Raw genomic sequence first — 13,494 nt, 5'->3', positions numbered from 1 at the left:
GATGGGCATTTTTCACATGTTTTTTGGTCATCTTCTTCTTTGGCAAAATGTCTTTTTAGCTCTTCTATCTACTTTTTTTTACTGAATTATACATTTTCTACTATTGTGCTATATGAGTTCTTAGTAGATCTTGTATATTAGCCCCTTGTCAGATTATGATGTGAAAACATTTTCTCCCTTGCGGAACATTTTCTCCTTTGCAGTAATGGTTCTTCATTTTAATGATCATTTATTTCACTCTGCAGAAGCTTTTTAAACTCATTGTAATCCCATTTATTTAGTTCTGTCTGTTTCCCTCACTGTTGCAGTTAAGTCCCAAAAGACAACACTAAATCTGATCTCTAAGAGTTTTGCCTATTTTCTCTTCTATGTATCTTATGGTTTCAGGACTTATATTTTAAGTCTTTAAGCCATTTTGAATTAATTTTTGTGTATGGTGTGAGACCGTGGTCTAGATGTATTCTTTTGGATGTAGCTCTCTTTCTTTTAAAATTATCTTATTCTTTTTGATGCAACTGTAAATGGGATGGTTTTTCTTGATTTCATTCTCTTCTAGTTCTTTGTGTATAAGAATGCAACCAATTTTTCTGTATTGATGTTACAGCCTATCACTTCACTGTACCTTGTTTCTAGCAGTTTTTTGGCGGCATCCTAAGGGTTTTTTATGATTACTATCATGTCATATGCAAATGATGATAGTGTTACTCTTTCCCCATTTGAATTCCTTTTATATCATTCTCTTGCCTCATTCTCTTGATTGCCTCAAATCACTAAGAAACTGACCAAAATTCTAATCATTTATGGTTAAAAGAAAATATCACCTTAATTTTTTACTGTACTAGAAATACAAACATTCTACAATATAAAATCAACACACATATATTCTTCTACCCACTGCTGAGTCATTATTCTATGATTCTACTTTTCTATTACTACTAGATTCCCCTTCCTGACACTTAAGGACTATAATTAGTGAATAGGTGATTTTTTTCAGTTTGTAGAAATGTTTCTGAAGAGGAAGAGGGGGAAATCCAAATAATTATCGTCATTGTATAATGATGCATTTTTGCCTAACAAAACAGGACATAAAGGTCCAAGTAGGTATTTGGGGTTCAGAGTTCAGAAGCTGATATATTACATTATGAAAATAAGCTAATGTGACCAATAATCTGTAACATCACAATTGTTCAGTCTCATCCTCACAGGCTCCTTCTCTGTACTCTGACCATCACCCAGAGCTGCAATCTGATCTTTTGGGGCTGCCAACACTAATACCAACTGCAAATAGATTTTCCTGCTACTCTGCTCAAATAAATAAGACTCTATGCCAAAATATCCAATTAGTAAGAGATGAGAAAAAATAACTACAATAATTTTCCATAGAATATCTGTAGAATTTGGCTCTCCAAATTCTGTAGAATGTGGTATATGCAATATAATGTGTTACATAAAAATTATATTTGACCTCCCTACCCCCTTATATATACACAGTTACACAAGTATGAACACACTAGATACTTAATGGGTCAAATTGCTTGGAAAAATAAAACTATACACCTTAAAGACCATCTGCTTCTCAGGTTTGCTTAGTGATTTAAACTAGGTATATATCCTTTGAACTAGGCAGAGGCTCCCAGCCAGCAAGACCAAAGTACTGTGTCTTAAATCAGCTGCAGGTCTGCCACAAGAAATTGATCCCTACAAGTTACAGAACGACCAGTAGATTCTTGAGTGGTAACCATTCCACACGCTGCCATGAGCAGTTTCAGTCTGAAGTGCTTTGAAGAATGGCCAAAGGAGAGCAGGATCTGATGATGTGCCTGTGGTACTATCACTTTTGCATGGTGGCCATAAAGAATTTAAGCCTTGATGAGGTATTTCATTTAACAGTGAATTGTTAAAAAGAAATAATTTTCACAGAAGTAAACTCCAGCTTCTCAACAAAAAAATCTTTTAAATAATTACTTAGGTTTTCATTCTGTTGTCTTATTGAACTTACATAAAGAAAATATAACAAGTTGGTTTTCATCACACCTCCCAGTCATCCCCAAATCCCTTCTCATTTCTGTTGTCTTATTGAACTTACATAAAGAAAATATAACAAGTTGGTTTTCATCACACCTCCCAGTCATCCCCAAATCCCTTCTCATTTACTCCTCATTTATGATATTTTCTGTGTGTGCCATGATATTAATAAAAAGACTGAGAAGCCCTGACATAGAGACACATGAGGATTAAAGTCAAATCCTTGTAATTACATTGCAGTAGGGGGAGCAGTGAAAAAAAGCCAGAGAGGGAGGTGATATATAGCATTTGGGAGAAAAGTCCTGCCTCATAAGGTGAAACTTTTCCCTGAAGGAAGTGACTGGGCCTCCAAAACAGATGATAATTGGTCCACAAGAGGTCAAAAATGTCAAATGTCACAGAAAAGTAAAAGACCAAAAAGTATCCATTGAATTTGGTAACTAGAGGACACTAAAATGCTTGCAACATCAAAGCTAGGGAAATGACAGCAGAAAAACACACAAGAGGGAGTGGAGGTGTGAATGGGAGAAGAGAAGGCGCAGACAGAAGGTTAGTACTGACAACAATGAGAGAAAAATACTGGAGTCAAAGGGTCCAGGGAAGCCCTAAGTGAGATATCAGACTTGAGTGTACTTCTCCTTACTAGTGAACAGGCAGCCCAGGAGAGTTTAAAGATATTTGAAGATGAAGAAACTTTCTTTCTTGATAAAGTTTCTGAGGAAACTGGAGGGGATGAGATTGAGCGCAGGTAAAAACTCAAGAGAAGCCAATAAGAGTAAATAATTTCACCAGTTGGAAACTAGGAGATTAAGGTAGCTATCCCTGAGATAGCTCTTGTCTCTGTTGCCCAACAACACAGGCTGAAGTGTATGAGAAGCGAAAAAAAGGTCATTGGGTTTAGAAATTGAAAGGTCTCCTGTGACCTCTGCAAGGGCAGCTTTAGTGCTTCATGAGCCAGCATGAGTAACCAGAGCACTAGACTGATGGTCCTAAGACTGGAGTCCTACCTTCCAGATAAGCTTTTCACTGAACTAGTTTTTCATTAATGGAGGCAACTTTGGGGGACTTACTTCCTAGCAATGAAGGAGTTGGATGAAATAATAGCTAAGGTTGTTTTAAGACCTTTGACCACCTAATAAAGTTCTCAATGTGAGAAATCTGAGAAAAGAATGAGTAGGAGTCTTACTAAGTGGGCAAATTGGTATTAATTTGAACAATAAGGGTATATTCTAAGTCTGTCTCTTTGGATGTTTATCACAACATCTAGATGGAAACTTGTGATTGCACATGTTATATTGTTTAAGACAAAAGAGATTCTGCCAACTCCTGAACTGGAGGAACAGAAAATACAGGCACACATGATGAAGACTATAGAAATTTGACACAGAAATGATGTGTTTATTATGTTGTCTGATACATCTTTCCATCAGCATGTTCATTATAAATCCACTCTTTTGTTCTACCCTATTCACTAGCTGTCTGTTTGTACATTGATTTTTACACCTCCCACCACAAAGCTTAAAAACATTGACAAGCATCTTCTCATTCTCTAAAATGATACAGAATGAGGAGGAGGACATTTCTAATGTTGCTTCATAAACATGCTCACATAGTTAATTTGTTCAGTTCCAAGTCTTTGATATCTTGTCACGTCCTTTATACTGATGTCTAAGCTGACTGAGCTCCTTTTCCTAAAAGACAGCCTTAGAATATAGTTCTGATTAGATTTAAAATCTAACAATTAAGCCCTCTGTAGAAGAGATATGTTGGGAGTATGGATTATAAGTTCCAGAAGTGTGACCATACCATTTCAACCTATCCTTACAAAAACCAAACTACCTACCATCAGTAACTAACTAGTTCTCTATTGTGGTAAATTTGTTTATGGCCATGACTTCTTTCTCCCAAAAGTCCCTCCTTCTCTGTGCAATGTCTCTGAGTTCCTCCCTAAGTGGATGGAATGACTTCCTTCTTTTACTTCATACACAGAATTGTGTTGAGTGACAGGCATGTAGACAGCCAGCTGATGCAGAGTTTAGAGTTCAGCAGGCCTCATTGTAAGCCCTTCTCCTGTTACTTATTTGCTATGTAATATTTATCAAATAATAATTTATCAAATAATTAATTAATCGAAAGCTCAAGTTATTCCTCTGTAAAAGAAAGAGTAATAAAACCCACGAGGGCCTCCCTGGTGGTACAAGGGGTTAAAATGCAACCTATGAAGCTATCCGTAGCCACTGTAGCATGAGTTCGATCCCTGGCCAGGGAGCTACTCACATGTTGCAGCAGAACTCTCCTGACTCACCCGCTGCTCCCCTCAGCAGTGTATTTCAGTCAGTCTGCCTGTTCTGTTCCCCACTCTGTCTCTGGTGAATCCTCTCACCCCACACCTCTGAACTGTACCTCAGTTCTTGTATGCATAAATAAATAAATCTTTAAAAAAAAAAAAAAACTCACCAGGTCTACAACGTGGGGTTACTGTGAAGAAAAAGTCGACATAAGAGCATTTTATAGTCTACTCCATACTTGACTTGTTGGTGGGGGGAAGAGGCGGCAGGGTGCAGGGAGGAAGAAGGGAAGACCAAGGTACACAAACTGAGTGCTGTCCACCCAAAACAGCCAAGACTTCTCCTCCTGACCTGGTACTACATGAGTCAGGAAGCCTTCACAGCCTCAGCTCTGCCTGAACCATACTCTTCCTTGGAGCAAGACCTCATGTGAACATCCTTTCAAAGTGAATGGATGCACCTTATATTCAGGTGTTTCGGGGCAGGGCTGGCTGAAATTCAAGCTCAGGCATTTTTTTTTTTTTTTTTTGGTATTTTTTTGGGGAGGGACTGGGAGTTCAAATCACTCTTCTGGAGTCTTATTTTTCAGACTTACAAAAGTCAGAAAGGTAGTTATTTCAAACAAATTTTTATTCTCTAAATAACAGAACAGACACTATTCAATAAGGAATTTTAGGTGTTCAAATTAAAAAATAAATTTAAATAGTTCTCTAAATGACCAAAGGACTCCTGTATTTGTTTAATGTTCTTAATAAGCCAATGCATAACTCCATCAATCACGTTTTGGGATGTCATAGGAGGTAAACCTACTGCAAGAGCAGTAGAGCAGAACAGAGTATGTTTTGGAATATTTTCACCCAAAAAGCCATACCTGGTAATTTTGTTTTAACCCGAGAGGCTTCAATTAAAACTTCTGAAAAAAATTTTCAAATATTCTAGACACAGAAAACTATCCTCTTAGTCAAATTACAATTCTAGTGATAGGCACCAATTTCCTGGTAAGACAAGATGGGTTCTGATTATTTATCTATCATTGCAGTAAAATAAGCTGAGCCATCACAAATCTAGAAAACAGCACCCATTATCATCAAAGTGAATTGTTCTGCTTTGAGTACATCTAACTTCCGAAGACAGAGCTATTGCCTCATTAATCAATGTTTATTAAAAAATGTATTCTAGGGGCCTCCCCTGGTGGTGCAGCGGTTGAGCACTGGGCTGCAAAGCTGTCCGCAGCCTCTGCAGCGCCGGTTCCATCCCCGGCCACCAGCAAGGGTCCCACATGGCCGACCTCTCCTGTCTCACTCGCTGCTCCCCTCAGTGGTGTATTTCGTCAGTCTGCCTGTTTTCTTCCCTGCTCTGGCTCTGGTGAATTCTCTCACCCTCCTGCGCTTCTGACTGTATCCAGTGCTTGTATAAATAAATAAATAAATCTTTAAAAAAAAATGTATTCTAGGTAAACCTTTTCTTATAAATAATGAGATATCTTATGATACCACATACAGCACCCATTTACTTTTTTAATGAGTACTTTTAAATTATTTTATTAACATTGGTTTACAAAACTGTATACATTTTAGGGATATAGCTTTACATATTTTCAAGTGTATGTTATTATATCACACCCACTACCAAAGCACCAATAACCTCCCCATAATTTAACAAGTATTTCTGTTTTTCCAAATTTCATTTTCATCATATGACTTAAAATGAATGGTTTTCAGTTGTAAACAACTGTCACATACATTACATGATTTGATTCTCAGATTACATGTCCTATTTTGTAGAAGAGGAATCCAGGTCAAGGCACATGACTGGCACAAAATAGGTACCTACTGAGTAAATGAACATGTCAATCAATGAATTGATTTTAACTGACAGGTCCAAGTTTGAACACTTAAAAAGATCAGACATGAGACTATGACTTTGGTCCACTGTCTTTACATTGCATCACACCTCCTCTGTTCTTGTTAAGACAAAAAATGTTAAGCTAAGTGTCACATTTAATACAAATTTCAAGTATCTGATGACACATCTCAAGCTCATGTGGAAATGTTTATTCCAGATTCTAAGGAAATGTACTGAAATGGTGCTCATTGTGATTAAGACCTAGAAATCCTCTTGTCTTGCTTTTTCCCGTGGATATGCTCCAAATAAAGTTTAAAATTAAAATTTCAAAACAGACTGTTCTCTTGTTCCATTCTGGAATTTTCTCATTGTTGAGAATCCTAGTAAAGTTCATGTAGCTATGCAAAGGTAAGCTCAGGAAGAATAGGGAAGAATGTAACTTGGCAACCATTATTGTAGAAATCATACAAATACGTTATATAGATTGTGAATCCCTTCTTCAGTAAGATATGGTGTAAAAAGGAAAATACAGCAATCACAGAATAAAGAGATTTCACTGTCCTTACCACAGAGCAATGTTTCTTTAAAAATCCAAAGGCTCCAATGAGAAAACCCCTTTGCCAAGTTATTGCTAACCCTCAGACTATAATATTACGATACTGGGCATAGAGATAACAAAATATAAAGCTGACAATGAATATTAGCTGCCATTGGAGAAGGCAGAAACCCAGGTTTCGGCCCTTTCAATATTTTAAGTATAATTACAATATCTAGGCAGATATCTAAATGGAAAAGGATACAACCTTATTGCTATTACTTTTCTTTACAAAATAATAACCCATTTTCTCCTGCATGAAGATCAGGTAAAGTCAAAGAGCCCCACACTATCTGATGAGACTACACCTTAATTTACATAACTCCAAGCATTTCTCATTTATTGACTGGCATTTAAAAATAAAGAAGATTTTACCCTTTGAAAGGAAAGAGAGTCAAAGCCTGTGTGTGTTATATTCATTTTTAGACCAACAGAAAGAGCAAATCAGTTCTCAAGTTTGTATTTTACACATATTTATATACCCAGAGTAAGGATTAAGAGCACAAGTCAATTCCTGAGACAGTTACCAGGATCACCTGAGAATGAAGGAAGCATGATAGGACTCACTCCAGGCCTGGCAACAAACTCATCAAAACCCTAAAAAACCCTTTATTTTTCCCTATAGTCACCAAATAAGCTGGATCTATTGCAATACAGTGGAACAAGTGAGTTATGCCACTATTGTCATTGAGTTGTTATTAAAATCATTCAGGGGCAAAAATATATGACTTCCTAATTTTGCCAAAGAATTTATAAAAGTAGTATCCTCCATTCCACCTACCCTGTCCCAATAAAATGCAGAGAAGCACTATGTACCTCCATCACTCATTTCCATGTGAAGATGCTCTGAGGACCACAATACCTTGGACTATGCACACATTTTCAGTGTTCCTCCATATGAGGTCAAATTTTGCTGGGAAAACGCCTAAAAATCGGAGACTTATATGTTCTCCAACTGCAAAACCTTGAGCAGCTGCCTACATCAGATATGTGCAGGCTTGTGGCAAATGAATTGAAAGATAAAGGCAAGTCCAAAATTGATCCTTGCTTCCACATGGAGTCTTCTTCCCACAAAAGGGAGGGAAAGAAAGAAGGAGGGAGAGAGGGCGGGACGGAGGGAGGGGGGAAGAGAGAGAGAGAGAGAAAGAAAATGATATTAACATTATGTTTAATTCTGCTTCATCTTTAATTTTTAACAAGTAAATGTCATGTCTCAAAATTGGGAATATTAATTTTTATAAGTCAAAATAGAGCCTAAGTCATAACACTTTTAACTAAAACAAATGTAAAATATGTTATGACATAACAAAATTTTAAAAGAAACTTACTCAGGTGATAAATTATAATAGCAATTGAACTGTCTGACTAATTGAAAATTCAGCAGAAAAAAATGTTTAATGCTTATTGCATAGTTATACACTTCAGAAGTTCCTACTCTGTTATCCTCCTTAATAAAGGCAGCATACTGAAACTGCTCTGTGACAAGTTTACATAGCTCACAGGGAAAGTAGAGAGAAAGAACTCATGATGAGTACTGCACATTTGTTGTGAGAATTTCAACGAGAAGCAGAGGATATCCATCAAACTCAAAAGGAGTGAGGGTGAGTAGCATTTTCCAAAGAAGATAAATGAAAGGCCAACAGGTACATGAAAAGATGCTCAAAAAAATATCACTAGTCATTAGGGAGATGTAAATGAAAACCACAGTGATATATCACCTTATACCTGCTAGGACAACCATCCTCAAAAGGATAACAGATAACAAACACTGATGTGGATGTAGCAAAAATGAGCCCTTGTACACTACTGGTGGGAATATAAATCAGTGCCACCACTATGAAAAACAGTATGAGAACCCTCAAAAAAATTAGAAATAGAACTATCATATGATTCAGCAATTCTACTTCTAGGTATATAAAGGAATGAAAACACTAACTTGAAAATATACCTGAACTTCCATGTTCACAATAGCATTTTTTACAGTAACCATTCATAGAAACAACTTAAGTGTCCATCAGTAGATGAATGAATAAAGAGACTGTGGTCTACATATACAATTAAATATTATTCAGTCACAAAAAGCAAGGGAATCTTACCATTTGCAACCAGATAGATGTATGTTAAAGGCATTATGCTAAGTGAAATAAGGCAAACAGAGAAAGACAAATAATTAGATTTCACATGTGAAATCTAAAACAAAACAAAACTCACAGGAAAAATAAGAGCAGACTTGTTACCAGGGGAAGAGGTGTCAAGAAAAGCGAATTGAAACAAGAGAGTCAAGAGATCCAAACTTCTAGTAAAAATATAAGTACGTGGAGCATGATCCCTTCCAGCTCCATCCATGTTGCTGCAAATTGCATGAGTTTATCTTTTTTGAATGCTGAGTAGTATTCCATGGTGTATATGTACCACATCTTCTTGATCCAGTCATCTATTTTGGGGCATTTGGGTTGTTTCCATACCTTAGCTATTGTAAACAGTGCTGCTATAAACATAGCGGTGCAGGTGCCCTTTTGATTAATGATTCTGTGTCCTCTGGGTAAATACCTAGGAGTGGAATTGCTGGATCATATGGAAGCTGCATCTTTAGCAGGTTAAGGAATCTCCACATAGCTTTCCATAGTGACTGGACCAGTTTGCACCCCCACCAGCAGTACAGGAGAGTTCCTTTTGTCTGCATCCTCGCCAACATTTGTTGTTGCTAGTTTTTCAAATGTGTGCCATTCTCACTGATATATCTCATTGTAGTTTTGATTTGCATTTTCCTGATTACAAGTGATGCTGAACATTTTTTCATATGCCTGTTAGCCTTTCACATTTCCTCTTTGGAGAAGTTCCTTTTTAGCTCTTCTGCCCATTTTTTTTTTAAGATTATTTATTTATTTATTTATTTATTTATTTATTTATACATACATACATACAAGCACTGGGTACAGTCAGAAGCGCAGGAGGGTGAGAGAATTCACCAGAGTCAGAACAGGGAGCAGAACAGGCAAAAGGACAGAAGTACAATGCTGAGGGGAGCAGTGGGCGCGGCAGGAGAGGTCTGCGCACCATGTGGGACCCTCGCCCTGCACTGCAGAGGCTGCGGGCAGCTTCGCAACCCAGTGCTCAACCGCTGTGCCACCGGAGAGGCCCACTTCTGCCCATTTTTTGACTGGATTATTTACTTTGTTTTTGTTGAGTCTCTTCAGCTCTTTGTAGATTTATGTGATCAGTCCTTTATCATGCTCAGCGAAATAAGCCAGAAAGAAAAAGGAAAATACCAGATGGTCTCACTCATAGCAGGAATTTAGAAAACCTAAATAAGGGACCAGGAAAAATCCTAATTATAATAAAGTAAAAATCAAAATCACAAGCAACTATAAACCAAAGACACACTATGGGGGGTGGGAGAGAAGGAGGGATTAGGGTGAAAATAAGGGAGGTGGGAATTGTATGGGGAACATAACCAAGATGAAAATGCATACATTGTGCGAAAATTGTGTAAAAAATATATTAAATTAAAAATTATAATAAAATAAAATAAAAAAATAATTTAAAAATATAAGTACATACTAGGGATGTAATGCACAGAAAGACTATAGCTAATACTGTAGAATGATATAAGGTAAAGTTGATAAAAGAGTAAATCCTAAGAGTCTTATCACAAGGAGTTCCCATTACCTTTTTTTCTTTTCTCTTTATTGTATCTATATGAAAATTAGACATTAGCTAACCAATGTGGCAATCGCTTCACAATTCATCCTAATCAAACCATCATGGTGTATGCATTAAAATGATATGATAGTATATGTCACCTATTTTTCAGTAAAAACTATTCTTTTAAAAGAGGGTGAAGTATGGAGAGAGGGTCTCTATGCTTTTAAGACAATAATTCTTAACCCATTACTTCTTAAATTACCTTATAAAATATGAATCCTTTCCCTCCCAAATTATATACACAAATGAGGTAAGACCTCGAAGAAGAAGTCCTCCCCATTGGACAGAACTTGACAAGATGGTATATGTAGGGAGGAATGGTGAAGAGAATGTTTTGAAATGTTAAATAGAGTAAGTTTCTTTTTTTTTTAAGGTTTATTTATTTATTTATACAAGCATTAGGTACAGTCAGAAGCACTGGAGGGTGAGAGAATTCACCAGAGCCAGAGCGGAAAGCAGAACACGCAGAATGACAAAATACACTGCTGAGGGGAGCAGTGGGCGGCAGGAGAGGTCTGTGTACCATGTGGGACCCTCGCCCGTTGGCCGGGGATCGAACCGGCGCTGCAGAGGCTGCGGGCAGCTTCGCAACCCGGCGCTCAACCACTGCGCCACTGGGGAGGCCCAGAATAAGTTTCTTAAAACAGAACATGATTCCGAGGTATCAGTCTGAAGGATTGTCATCTATTCATGTGTGAGAGACAGAGATGGGGAAGACCTGACTTGCACAGTAGAGGGTACCTACAGAAGAAATGACAGGCAATGGGGATGACTTGTGAAGGAAATTTACAGGAAGCACAGATGGAAATGAATGGTCTTAATACCCCAACTCAAACCCAGGTCGGGAATCTGAAAGGACCTGGCATCCCACATTGTATTGGAACTGGATGGGGTGTGAGAGATGGGTTGCACCTCTCAGTTTCCTGTCTAACTTTCAATGCTTCCTTGGAGAAGATGGCTAGAAGTGAGATTTAACAATTCAGAGTTTTAGCCTTAGGATGGTATAAATAGAGACCAAGAGTTCATATCAGCATTTTCACATTCTTTCTATTCCCTTAGGGCTATCCCCACCACCACCCCCCACTCCCCATCCCCGTCAGTCAGATGACTATCATGGCACCTTCTTTAAAAAAAAAAGATTTATTTATTAATTCATACAAGCACTGGGTACAGCCAGAAGTGTGGGAGGGTGAGAGGATTCACTAGAGCCAGAGCAGGGAGCAGAACAAGCAGAAGGACCGAAGTACACTGCTGAAGGGAGCAGCGGGCATGGCAGGAGAGGTCTGTGCTCCATGAGGGACACTCGCTGGTGGCCGGGGAGTGAACGAGCGCTGCAGAGGCTGCGGCAGCCTCGCAGCCCAGCATTCAATGGCTGCGCCACCAGGGGAGGCCCTATCATGGCACCTTTTATAAAACCGGTTTTCATTCGCCAACTTGTCTTCTTCGAAGTCTATGGAAGATACATCAGGTTTCCCTTTTTGATACCTGACAGGCATGGAAAGGGAGTTTAGAAGATTAGTGGCTAAGAGGATGGCCTTAATGGGGAGATGTTGAAGAGAGAGACTTCAAAGGAGGTGCGTGCTTTTTCCTGCATTACAAATGTTTCTTACTCCAGTGTAGTAAGAATCAAAAGAGAGTTCTCACTACCTTAGAATTCCATGTGCTTTCTCATCTACTCTACTTCTTGTAGAATCATCACCAGTCTTCTCCACTATCTCCTTTCTTCATATATACCTTTACACTCATTGGGTATGTTCGCCTGGGCAAAGCACTGAGTTTTATGCTGAAGGCAGCATATCAAAATATCTTTAGTGTAAAGAGGCCATGACAGCAATGAGGAAATACAAAGTCCAACAGCAATGAGGAAACGGAAAGTTCTGGGGATGGAGTAAGAAGGCATGAGTGTAAATTCTAGCAATTCCATTTAGGAATTACACAATTTAGGACAAGATATCTACCATGATTACCTCAATTTTCTCACCTATACAGTGGGGATAATAATACATACTTCAGAAGAATTTTATGACAATTAAATGAGATTATGTCAAGGTGCTTATGAAATTGGAAAACCCCAAGATATGCGATAAGGCACATGGAGCCAAAAAAGTCCAAAGAGAATGGTTCAGATATTCATAGATGAGAGCACAACCCTCACCACATGTTACAGCTAACACTTTCCTTATGCTTTCACTACTATAACAGATATAGAAAGACACGAAATCACAGCTCCATGTAAATAGTCCCAGAATTTCTTCTCAGGTAAAGTAGGCCAACAGTCTGCTCAACAGTACTTTATAAATTACAATACTTATTCTTTATTCATAGCTAAGAGTTTAAATAAAGCAAGTTTCAAGTAAATAATTTTACTCATTGAATCAAGGGACAGATAGAAAACTTCCAATAAAGATAGAAAAATCTTGTGTATCTTTAGCCTCAAAGAATTTGTGATTGCAACCATATAAATGTTATCACAGTGATGAGAAATTTTTCATGTATTGTTATCACAAAACCTCTTCTACCATTCCAAAGTTCCTTTCAACTCCAAAAATCAGAATGCATAAATAATTTTTAAATCGCAGCAAGTTTTCACTTGTGAGTAAAAGTCAACTCCATTACCGTTTCCTAATCTTTACAAAATTGCAATGCAATGCTGATTCTGGTCCAAGAAAAGCATTTTATCTGAATTGCTTAGAGCACTCCTATTCATACTCGTGAATCACTGGTATAAAAACACAGACACAAAAACTGTTAAAATGTGAACATCTTCAAAAATATCTTATGTGAGAAGTCATTAACATAAGATGGTGAGGCATGAAGTAAAAATGAGTTGCAGAGATAACAGCATACGCAGATAGTACTCTATAAGAAATTACTTAGGAATTGCATTTAAATGAGAGAAATGATTGCTAGCGTGTACTGAACACTTGCTCTCTAACTGGGATATTTATAGCCAGTATACATTTAACCCTTACCCAAATCACAACTCTATGAATTAATATGATCTCCATTTAACAGTGGCTCAGAAAATCAACTTGC

The sequence above is a fragment of the Talpa europaea genome, assembly GCF_964194135.1.
Source record: "Talpa europaea genome assembly, chromosome: 6".
Classification (NCBI taxonomy): Eukaryota; Metazoa; Chordata; class Mammalia; order Eulipotyphla; family Talpidae; genus Talpa; species Talpa europaea.
Note: the sequence above shows the minus strand (reverse complement) of the source record.